Below are 12,600 nucleotides of genomic sequence, written 5' to 3' on the forward strand. Positions count from 1 at the left end.
TCGCAGACTGGGCTGGGCTGGAAGGGACCTCAAAGCTCATCCTGCTCCAGCCCCTACCACGGGCAGGGACACCTTCCACTAGAGCAGTTTGCTCCAAGCCCTTGTGTCCAACCTGGCCTTGAGCACTGCCACAGATGGGGCAGCCACAGCTTCTCTGGGCAAAATCTGCCACTGTCTCACTACCCTCAACGTGAGTCATATTTTCTTAATATGAAATGAAATAAATGAAATTAAATCCTGTTTCCACTTGGAACCCTTGTGTGTCCTTAAAAATTATTATGGATCTGAAAAAGCATCTGACATTTCAGGCAAATAACAGGCTCATCATTATTTTGATTAATGGTCAGGGCAGGGATTAAAATGGAATAGCACAGCACAGCACGGCACAGCACAGCATAGCTATGGAGAGCCTATTGCTCTGATAGCACACTATCTGCAGGTGAACTCACCCCTAGCCTGCACTGCAGATCACTGGGGCACAGGTTCTGCAGACGCTGGCTCAGGCAGTCGGCTGTGTCCCATCTGCCTTGACAAACTGCCACCACAATCCGCAAGTGGCCCGTGCCCACTGCGCCCAGAGGCTGGGATGCAACGCAGAGAGTTACAAGGGTGTCCCAGACACACTGGGGAACCCCAAATGTGGTTTTACACAGGGGTCTCACACCCTTCAAACAGTCACGTACCACACACTTGGACCAAGCACTAGCACCCTCACTACCAATTACTAGTCCTAGGCAAACTGCCAGGCGCTCATGCTACTTCTGCTGCAATCCTGCTCTTGTCTATTGATGCACATGTCCCTGGAGCCAGTCCTGCAAGAGACACTGATTAATGGTGTGCGGGACAGTGGGAGGGTTTCAAAGACATGTTGGAGGGGCAGGGATTCTGCCATTATTTCTGCTGTGCTGCAATACGCCTTCTCCTTCACAGACAGCTCTAAGATACCCTCAAGAAAAGTCCTAGTTCCAGGGCTGGGCTGAAGCTTCCAGGAAAAATCCACTACCTCATCACATTACAGGGTACATCTAAATATATAGAGACACATATATAAATAAAAGACCTATTAAAACTTTACAGACTGGTTGATCTAGTAGCTAGGGGGAAGAGAATTTTCATAACACGCCTTGTGGGTCCCACCAACCAGGGTCCCAAACGCCAGTGACAGGGTGACGAGAGGCAGCAAAGATGCAATCCCAGGGGGATCAGTCTCCTGAGACAGGGGAGGAAAAAACAACCCAAAAGTGAAACAGCCTGCAGCAGGCACTGATGTTCCCTCCCTCAGCTGGCAGACACACTGCCTTCCTGCAGTGTCATTTCTCTGATGAGAGACAGAGGTAAGGCTAAAATCAACTTTCCTTAGAATCACAGAAACATTTATTTTGAAAAGACCCTTGAGAACATCGACTCCAGCCATTAACCTGTCCCTAACACGTCCACATGCTGACCATGACAACATCCCTGTGGGATACCCTGTCTGGACTGCCACCAACAGCAACTGGAACCAAGGAGAAATTTACATCCTATCATAATTTTACTCATTTCTATTCAATTCTGATTGCTGTTAAACATTCTGCTCTACATTAGAGCATGGAAATCAGCTGGCCAAGTTATGTTATTGCAGAAACCTCCTCGCATAGATCATGGGACTTTAACATATTTAATAAACTGTTTGCAACTGAGTAAACCAACCAACCATTTCCCTCAATTTATAACTGGAATTCAGCACTACTCTGTTTGGAGGCACAGAGACAAGAGGTGACCACACCACTTTGTGAGAAGGATGAACTGAGGGAGACCCTTGTTGCTGTTTCTCTAAGAACAAAGGGCAGTAGAAAATGAAATGTTATTTTTAAGAACTAAAATACATTCCAATTACCATTGAAAATATGGAACAAGATGCTAAAGCCCAACAGGTTTTACCAGGAAGAACAACTGTTAACTAAGAATTCCCTCCTGTGCTGTTTCCTTTCCCAGCCCGTGGAGAGATTCCTCAGTAACTGGCAAGTGCACGTGACACAGCAAGTGATGTGTGTGTCTACTGCCCAGGAAGGTGAACAGTTCCTTTTGGTGTTAGATCTGTAGAGTCAGGTTTCTCTCCAAAGCAACTCAACCATGTACCAAGGAAACAGGCAGGGAATTTTCAGCTGTACCTGCAGTGCCCTGCTAGGAACCGCACAGCTGGGGACTCCAGAAACAGCTGGCATTGGTTCTCCCAAGAAATCCACCAGTGACAGGAAGGAAGCACACACTCTTCTCTGTGACACCAGGGCTCGCTGCTTCAGCTGACCTCTGATCCCTTTTCAGAATCACACCAACCCACTGTGCATTCAGCACACCAGTAGCTTTTATCAAAACCTGACCTCCCTGGAACACTTCGGTTGTAGAGGCACTAAATATTTATGCACGGGGCGGAAGGGACCTTAAAGCTCATCCAGCTCCAACCCCTGCCACGGGCAGGGACCCCTTCCACTGGAGCAGCTTGCTCCAAGCCCCTGTGTCCAACCTGGCCTTGAGCACTGCCAGGGATGGGGCAGCCACAGCTTCTCTGGGCACCCTGTGCCAGCGCCTCAGCACCCTTACAGAGAAGAGCTTCCTCCTGAGATCTCATCTCAGTCTCCCCTCTGGCAGGTTAAAGCCATCCCCCTTGTCCTGTCCCTACAGGCCCTTGTAAAAAACCCTCTCCAGATTTCTTGTACACCCTATTTAGGTACTGGCTTAGTAAGGCCTCCCTGGAGCCTCCTCTTCTCCAGGCTGAACACCCCCAGCTCAAACACAATGACAGACCCCCATTGTCACCAAGTCTGTGGCTCAGACAAGGTGGGCAGATACTGAAGGAGCAGGGGATGAAAACTGACATGCCTTTGAAGACAGCAACATCACAAGTGGAAAAAACCCAGACAACATCATCACAAATGGAAACAGGAAAACACATGTAAAGCAGCAAAGACAGACGTGGCCTGTCATGACCTACACCGGGAGCCCTTTGCAGAGGAAAGCAGGCAGTGTATGACCGCTGAAACACAGCCAGTGACCAACCTCCTCAGAGCATCCTTGGGCTCCCTGGGGCTCCAGGGGAACCCCATGGGAAACAGCCTGAAGCAAGCACTAATGTTCCCTCCCTCGACTGGCAGACACACTGCCTTCCTGCAGTGTCATTTCTCTGATGAGACAGAGTTTGGTCTGAACAACAAGATTTTGTAGAATCATGGCATCGTTTAGGTTGGAAAAGACCCTTAAGAACATCGAGTCCACCATTAACGGAACACTGGCAAGTCAACACTTTAACCATGTCCCTCAGAACTTGTCTTTTATATACCTCCAGGGACAGTGACACAACCCCTTCTGCGGGCAGCCTGTTTCTTGTCCCATCATCAGACAGGACAGCCATGCAGGACAGGCTGGGATCTCCTTTACCCCTGTTGAAGGAAGGGATTCAGCCTGCTCAGTTGACACATCTCCTCCTGGGATTGCAGCCCTGGGGCTGGAGGGGACTCAGCTCCCTCCCATGAACACCACAACCCACACGAGGTCTCACTTCCTCACAAGGTGAAAATGTACCATTATATAGACGATGTCTCAGTCAGAGGAGATTCCCCTCACAGAGGCAGCGGAAGCAGCACCAGCAGTGTGGGATGCACTACATGATGTCAAAGTTCCACCTGAGCAATGTCAGAAACCAAGTAGAAACCAGCAGATCAGGGCAGCCACGGGAGATGCAGCCTGCCGAGGGAGGGGTCTCCCCTGCACTGGTTACTGCAGGGCTCTCGCTCCTTAAACAGCCCACGCTCACCGGGGGAGCCCCGTCACAATGGGCAAATCCACAGGGACCGCCACGGCTTTGTCATGGCAGCAGCTTCGTGCCCATGGCCACTGGGCACCCAGGGGTGCTCCGGGAGTCGCCGCGTGGGGAACCAGCCTCTGACCCTGCTGCCAGAGCCGCAGGCAGTCTCAGTGGCAGACAAACCTCCAGGACCCGCAGCAGCCGCGCTGTGCTCCCCTGCACCTCGCACTCTCGCAGCATCCTTCATCCTGCAACCCCACGATAAAGGGATGGCTCCATTCCATCAAGTGCTTCCTTCTATTGCAGTCCGCACGGAAAACAAACCAGATTCCTGCGCTCCCTACACTGTGCACTATTAACTGTGAGCACAAATCCCACCCACTCAACACGCAGTCCCACAACCAGACCCGACAGCGCAGACCGCAGGGTCCAGCCCCCCCCGCCCCAGCCCCAGACAAGCCACCCGTGGGGAAAAGCAACCCTCAGCTGCAGACTGAGAATCTGCCCGTGGCAGGGAAACGGCAGCGACCACAACTACGGCCACAGGGAGCTGGGGAGCCGGAGCCGCTCCGCACCCCCGCCAGGCTGCTGACGGGAACGCTACGGACCCGGGGCGGGCACGGGACACACAGGGAGGGAAGGATCCACACGGAAAACCTGGCAATCAGCACCTGAAGGAGCAAGGCGCGGGTCGGAAACCCGCAGGAATTATAGAGAGAGAAATAACTCAGCCACCAGCCAGAGCTCTTCAAAAAAACAAGAACAAAGTCATGAAAAGAAGTGAAAAACCAAACCTGGAGCAACAACAGAAAAAGTAAAATCTTCTATCACTAAAATCACTCTTAAGAGCTGCACAGCAAACTTTGCTCCTGTAGAACTCTTGTGGTTTAAAAGGGACAGAGCATAAAACTAGAGAGGGGAAAGGAAACTGCTAAGCAGCAGTGATGCCCAATGCAATTGCTCAGTACCCACTGAGCCATACCCAGCCTGACCCAATGCCATCCCTTCAGGGTGACTCCCTGTAGTTTCTATGCTGGACATGACTTGCTGTGGGATGGAATACCCCTTTGGCTAGTTTAGGTCAGGTGTCCTGCTGTCTGCTTCCTCCCGGCTTCCTGTGCCCCTCCTCACTGCAGAGCATGAGAGACTGAAAAGTCCTTGATCAGGGTAAGTGCTACCGAGCAACAACTAAACTGTCAGTGTGTTACCAGCGTTATTGCCAGAATAAAGCCGGAACACAGCACTGCACCAGCTACAGGGAAGGGAATCAATTCTATCCCAGCCAAAACACCACCCAGGGGGCTGGAAGCTCAAGTCCGAGGCCGGCACCAGCCCCACTGCCTGAGCAGGGGATGGGAGCTCGGCCCTGAGGCCAGCACCAGCCCCGCTGCCTGCCCAGGCAGCCTTGAAACCCTTCACACCAAAGAACTGCCCCAGTTCCCAAGACAAGCCAGGGCTGCAGCAGCCAGAGGAACTGTGGGTGCCTCTGGAACAGGGACTACCAGGCAGAGGTTGGAAGCTCCCCACGAACCCTTGGACCATCGTGCAGGGTTGATGCACCCGGGTGCTGCTGGCGCTGCCAGTGCAGAAGGTCCCTCCTCTTGGGTGCTGCCCCATGATGCTGCAGGTGCTGCTCTGGGAAGTTCTCTGTTGTCTCCCCACAGTGACTGCCGTGGGCACTCGCTGCATGCAATATAAGCGGTGGGAGCGGTGATGTCATAGTGCATGGCGGGTGATGTCACTCCCAGTGTGTCACAGCAGCCCCGCTGCCTGCCCAGGCACCCAGATACCGAGACGGGAACCACCAGAGGAGCTGCTATTGCCTCTTAAACCAGTAGCTTGTGCTCCGTGGGGCAGCTGCCGTCTCCCGGTGCCTCCGCTGAAGGGTTCCGTGGGGTGCCGTAGCCTTGCACACCTGAACATGGGGTGTTCCACAATCAGCCACCCCTGTGGTCCCTGTGTCCCCATGGTCGTTGTGATGTCTGTGTCCCCATGGTTCCCATGTGACCCACCATGTCCCTATGGTCACCATGTCCCCGTGTCCCCAGCGCGTTCCTGTGGTCACTGTGTTGGAACCTTAAACTAACAATAATGTGTGTGCCTTTAGCATAGTAGAATAGGCCAAAGTGTTCTAACTGACTAACGTGTAGAGAGAAAGGAGCGTTTGGCTGATGGGGGAAGGAACATCACAGGACTGATAAGAGCTAAGGAGACAGTAAATAAGAGCAAGGATGCCAGCCTTCAAGACAGCAGAGTGGCGCCCAGCGTGGAGCGAGACTGCAGCCGAGCAGAAGCAAGGACATAGCAACTGCTACCTGGGCACTAGGACCTTGCGAGCCTGCGCAAGCACTGAGCTCATTCGGGAAGCATAGGGAGGCAGCGCCGCGCTGCACTGCCATGGCTCCGAGAGCCCCGCAGAGCAGGGCTCGGGACAAGAAGGAGAAAAAGGCTTTTGGAATGTTCCTGCTGGTGCTGATCAGGCTGAAATGGAACCAACCGGGAAAGTTTGCTCCCCCCAAAGCCATCCGTGCCTCTGGGATGCCAGGATTCTCTGACCCCCAACTTGGGGGGCAGTTGTGGGTCTGGGGGAGTCACTTGAGAGCTTCTTGGCAGGCAGTTCTGGGTCTGGGTGTAACTTGGGCTTCACTTGGGGGTCACTTGGGGGCAGCTGTGGTCTGGGTCTTCATTTGGGTGTCTCTTAGGGGGCTGTTTTTTGTCTGCAGAGTCACTTGGGGGGCAGTTGTGCGTCTGGGAGGTGACTGGTGGGGCATTTTTCAGTCTGGGGGTTCACTTGGGGGGCAGTTTTGTGTCTAGGAAGTTACTTGGGGGTCACTTGGGAGGCAGTTCTGGGTTTGGGGGCTCACTTGGGGCCCACCTGGGGTGCAATTGTGGGTCTGTGTAGTCAGTGGGGTATCACTTGTGCGGCAGTTGTGGGACTGAGGAGTCATTTGGTGGTCACTTGGGGAGCAGTTCTGCATCTGGGGATCACTTGAGGGTCACTTGGAGGGCCTCAGAATCATTTTGACTGTGTTATTTATTTACCGGCATAACACTGCTGAGGGTTTTTATTTGGGGTGTAAACCATTCTTTGTATGACCGAAAACCTGAAGAGTATCGAGGCAGGGAGAAGTTCTCAGCTCTTTGTAGCTCATGGCAGAGCCAGGAGAGCTGCAGTGTCCATCGGTCCTTCCCCATGTGCCCTGTGCTTACCCTTGCGCTTGATATGAATGACCCCCTTTGAAGACTGAAGAATGTGGCACGAGCATGCATAAAGCCTCTCAGACTTTGAGGAGTGTGACCTTTTGTCTTTTGTGCATGATCTTCTGGTTGGCTATTGATATGTTTTGCTATTCGGGGATGATGACTTTAAATACATTTCATCAAAGAAAGAAATTAAAATTCAGTAACCTCCTCCGGGTCAGGGCACCTCTGCTGAAGACTCTCTAATATTGCTAGCATTCCTGTGAGGTTAAGCTGTAGTTTTGTTTTACTGTGTTTTGGTGTGTTACCTAGCTCTGGAACTGGGCCAACCTGCGCTCATTACTGCCTTTTTCTTATCTGTCTAGGTTTCACCCTTCAGCAGGGAGTAGAGATGCTCATTCAGAAAAGCTTATCCAATAGGTGCCAGCATAATAAATATTTTCTGCTTTTCACTAAGAATTGGAATCATGCATTCATGCCTTAAAAAGCACCCATGTTCCATCCCTCAGCTAGGAGACACACTGCCTTCCTGCAGTGTCATTTCTCAGCTGAGAGACAGAGTTTGATCTAAAAATCAAGATTTTCTAGAATCATGATGTCCTCGAAAGGAGGATTGAAAGGGGACTCTCAGGCTTTCCCAGAGCACACAGAGCATTTATGCTGGAAAAGACCCTTAAGATCGAGTCCAAGCGTTAACCAAACACTCTCAAGTCCAGCACTAAGCCATGTCCACAAGTCCCAAATCTACATGTCTTTTAAATACCTCCAGGGAAGGTGACACATCAACAGCTGTGGGCAGCCTTCTGCTTGTCCCCTCATCAACCAGGACAGGCAGGCCAGGACAGGCTGGGAGCTCCTTTACCCCTGCTGAAGGAAGGGATTCAGGGGACTGCAAGGGCTGGAAGGGGACTCAGCTCCCTCCCATGAGCACCACAAAACTCTCACTTCCTCAGAAGGCGAAAATGTACCAATATATAGATGATGTCTTAATCAGAGGAGATTGCCCCAAAGAACTACAGCAACCACAGTGTGGCAAGCACTGCATGGTGCAGAAGTTGAAGTTCCACCTAAGGAATGTCAGAAACCAAGCAGAAACCAGTCAAACCGGGGGGTACTTGGTGGACAGCAGCAGTGCAGTGATTGCTGCAGACACCTTCAGAAAAACAGAACAAGGGCAGATGCCCCAGTCTAGGACGGAATTACAACAGCTTGTGGGTCCTCCAGGACACTGGAGGAAACATGGCCCTGGATTCTCTATCATTGCTCGCCCACGGTACTCACTGTTACGAAAGGGAAAGCCATAGGAATGGAATCCAGAGCAGGAGGAAGCAGGAAATACCTAACACAGGAATTAAAACCATACCAGTCACTTGGGCCTGTACACCCCCACCACCCTCTCACAGTAGAATGGGCTTTTGCTGAGCATGGCTCTTCCTGTGACCTATTCAAACTGGCCCTGACGGAACAAAAAGCACTTTCATGTTCAAGTCACCTCTTTCATAGACACTGAACCTCAAGGAGAGAGCCCCCTCCCTCCCAGCGCTCCTGTGGGCCCAGCAACACCCAAGGGATGGGGGTGTCAAGCAAAGGCTGAGGGCTCTGGCTCAGCTCCAGCAGCAGAGGAGGAAACCAGGAGCCTTGGAAACCTGCCCCTGGGTTGCAGCCTGGGGCACAGAGAGGCCATGAGGAGAAGGGAGAGGGGACAGGAGGGACATGGGGGGCACAGCTCCAAAGGCAGCAGCGGTGCTGTCACAGAACACACCCACACAAACTCTTCGGGACAATCAAAGCAGACTCAAACGCAGACTCAAACACCCTCCTTGTGTGCCTCGTGGGGACGGGGATGCCCCAGCCCTCACAGGGTGCCCTGAGAAGCTGTAGCTGCCCCATCCCTGGCAGTGTTCAAGGCCAGGTTGGATACAGGGACTTGCAGCAACCTGCTCTAGTGGAAGGTGTCCCTGCCCGTGGCAAGGCTTGGAACTGGTGAGCTTTAAGGTCGCCTCCAGCTCAAGCCAGTCTGGGATTCCAGGATTCAGGAATCAATACCATGTTGAGGAGAGGATGACCTCAAAAGGACAATTGAAAGGGGACTCTCAGTCTTTCCCAGAGCGCACAGAGCATTTCCCAGTCTGGAATACAGGAAATGTTGGACCGAGTCCCTGCAGCAAAAGAGAGGCAGAGCAGCACTGCTGGGCTGCAGCTAAGGGCTGTCCTAGGCAGAAGTTGGAAAGAAGCAGAGAACAACACAACCTCCTTGGATAGGGGATGCCCTGCTTTGCAAGGACAGCAGTGGCAAAGCCCCAGTCCCTGCCCACAGGGTTCCCGGGGAGGAAACCCAGGTCCCAGCATGACCACGTCACCTCAGCCAGCAGAGCCTCTTCCCACATCACTCCTCGCATGCAGCACCCACTGCAGAGGCCAAAAAGTCAGGGCAAGAGCCAGGCCTAGCACTCACCTGCCAGCGAGCCCACAGCAATGCTTGCCAGCATCATGGGCAGCACCACATTTGCTGCATCTCTGCAGAAGAGAATACACAGTGTGTGCACCCAGACTGAATTTAACCCCCCCAAACACCCTCCAAGCAAAAAGCTACCTTCACGGATGATTGTCCACAATTTCTGGCTTGGAAAGTGGTTCTGGGAGACACGGAGTTTAAAGCGTTCAAAGCCACAATTCCCCAGGTCTCGGACCCAGAGCACCTTCAAGATCTCTGGCTGTGGAGGAGGAATGTTTCTATCTCATCACTCACCCACAACGTGCAGCTGCAGCCAGCCCATGGCCTCCAGCTGGGACCTGAAGCGCTACAGCCAGTAGCACCATCTGCAGCGAGAAGTTCCTTCTGTTGAACCCCACGTGGCTCTCGTAGGGGGAACGGTGGTGCTGGCTCCATCGAAAGCATAACTGAGGATGGCTCCCTCCTGCTGGGCAGTTTTGTATCCCCAGATGACAGCTCTGCCTCCCTGCAGCAGTGGAACCGGCAGGCACACGGTGCAGCCCATGGCCGAGACGAGTCGCTCTGACACTGGCCTGAGGTCAGCGGAGCAGCAGGGAGCGAGCGTGTGGCCTGCAGGAGAAAGGAGACGTCAGTGCACAGCTCCTGAGGGGCAGCTCCTGCCTCCCAGCAGCGCTGCGGACTTGAGGCACTCACAGAAGCACAGAACGGTTTGAGTTGGGAGGGACCTTAAAGCTCATCCAGCTCCAACCCCTGCCACAGGCACGGACACCTTCCCCTAGAGCAGCTTGTTCCAAGCCCCAGCCAACCTGGCCTTGAACACGGCCAGCCATGGGGCAGCCACAGCTTCTCTGGGCACCCAGTGTCCCACCACCCTCACAGGGAACAACTTCTAAGATCTCTCAATCTCCCCTCTCTGTCAGGTTAAAGCCCTTCCCCCCTGTCCCATCCCCACAGGCCCCTCTTCTCCCCACAGAAAATGAGGCCAGATCCCAGGATCATCCCTCCGCAGCCGCAGCGCTCTGCTGCCAGCTCAGCCAGCGCAACTCGCACACCCAGTCCAAAGCAGCCACTCTGGGGAAGTCACTTGAGGTGTTCTTGGCAACTCCTAAAGCACCCCAAGATCACCATTGCCACCCACCTCGTTCCACGCTCCTGTCTCCACAGGTGGCACCGGCTCCGAGGCACCAAGACGGGAACCACCAGAGGAGCTGCTCTTGCCTCCTCCACCGGTAGCTTGTGCTCCATGGGGCAGCTGTCGTCTCCCGGTGCCTCTGCTGAAGGGTTCCGTGGGGTTCCGTGGCCTTGCACGCCTGAACACGGAGCGTTCCAGAATCAGCCACCCCTGTGGTCCCATGTCCCCAAGGTCATTGTGATGCATGAGCTCTGACTGGGTCCATGGGGTACTCCAGAGGTGCTACAGGCATTTGCTGGGATTCTCTAGGGGTATCCCCAGGATGCTCTGTGGGTCCTGAGGATGCTCTGGGGGTGCTCTAGGGGTCATAGCAGCCAAACCGGGGTTATTATACTCCAATTTTGCCACGAGCAGGGAGCATTTTCTCAATCCTGACACTTATTAAAAAGAATTTCTCTCCTTCTCATCAAATCACAGAATCACAGAATAGTTAGTGTTGGAAAGGACCTTAAGATCATCCAGTTCCAACCCCCATGCCGTGGGTTAATCTCTATTAAATGAGTGGTAAATCCGGGCAGAGCTGCCTCTCTGCAGGCCCTGAACCAGGAAAAAACTGCTGCCAGATGGATTTCATTCTGGGCAGCCTGTGACAGTGTCCCACCACACTTACAGGGAAGAACTTCCTCCTAAGGTCTCATCTTATTCACCCCCCTCTGTCAACTTAAAGCCGCTCCCACTTGTCTGATCACTACATGCCCTTGTAAAGAATCCCCCTCCAGCTTTCTTGTAGGCATCAAACAGACATTGGGAGGCAAACTCATTGTCTAAGTCATCATCCAAATTATCATTTGTATCATCTTCAAATCATTGTGAACTAAGAGTTGAATTGAAAGTGAATTATTGCTAAATCACCATTGGATTCCCATTTGATTTTAATTCAGTCCCTGATTAATTACCATTGGTCATTAACAAGGCCCTTTCAGTTATCCCCACAAGGATGACTTCTCTGAACCATTCCCCTGTGAAGCACAGTGAGGCACAGCTCCAAGTCCATTTCCCTTCAGGTGTGCAGCAGCAGATCCAGCAAGTGCCCCTGCTCCCCACTGAGGGCCATGGCAGATGGAGGAAGCCCAGCACACCCGGGCTGGGTACAAAGAGAGCTGCAGAGAAGGTTCCCGACAGCAGGACAGCTCCTGGCACAGGGACTATCCCAGCTCCAGGGACAGCCTGCACCGGACACCCTGTGCCTCCTGCCCTTGGCGGCAGGGTCACAGCGGGGCCCTTTGTGACCCGGTCTGTGACGCTCCCCGGTGTGGTCACGTCTCTTGTGCTGCCCTTCCCTTCCCCTGCCTGCATCCCTCCATCCTGCAGGGGGGCACAGAGACCCTGCAGCCACCCCAGGGAAAACTGGGAGGAGTCCATCGGGAGGCCCAGATCCCTGCTCAGGGCAGGTTGGGTATCAGTTGATGGGTGGTGAGCAATTGGATTCTCTCCCCTTGTTATTCACATTAGTGTTAGAGAAAAGGGCAAAATTTTACGATAACTAAATATTAGAAATGATTATATTTGAAAATTTATAAATCAGTAGTGTGGGTTTGGAAATACTGTAATTTTCCAGTACTGTTTGTAGTTTTGTACCAGAGTTATTCAGTAACCAGTGTTAACAACGGTAGGCTAGGTGGCAAGAGCTAACATAATTACATATGGTAAAGGGCATACGGGTGGATTTAAAAGGTATTGTGAAAGTCTATCGAAGTAGAAATTAATGGACACACCAGGGTAGTCAAGTGAGAACAAGACAATGCTGGCGTCCACACAATGGTTGGGATATATCCAAAGAACAGAAAGGTGAAGAAGGACAGAGCGAGGAAGACTTCTTACTTCATCTGAGGAAGACTCCTTACTTCATCAGTGCAACCACCAGAGGAGGCTGCGCAAGCACAGAAGAGGCTGATGTCGTAATAGACTGATGTGGCAATCCTTGATACATATGTATTAGTTAATGATGCAATCCGTGTTGAATATGTATTA

This window comes from Lathamus discolor, unplaced genomic scaffold (assembly GCF_037157495.1).
Source record: "Lathamus discolor isolate bLatDis1 unplaced genomic scaffold, bLatDis1.hap1 Scaffold_66, whole genome shotgun sequence".
NCBI lineage: Eukaryota > Metazoa > Chordata > Aves > Psittaciformes > Psittacidae > Lathamus > Lathamus discolor.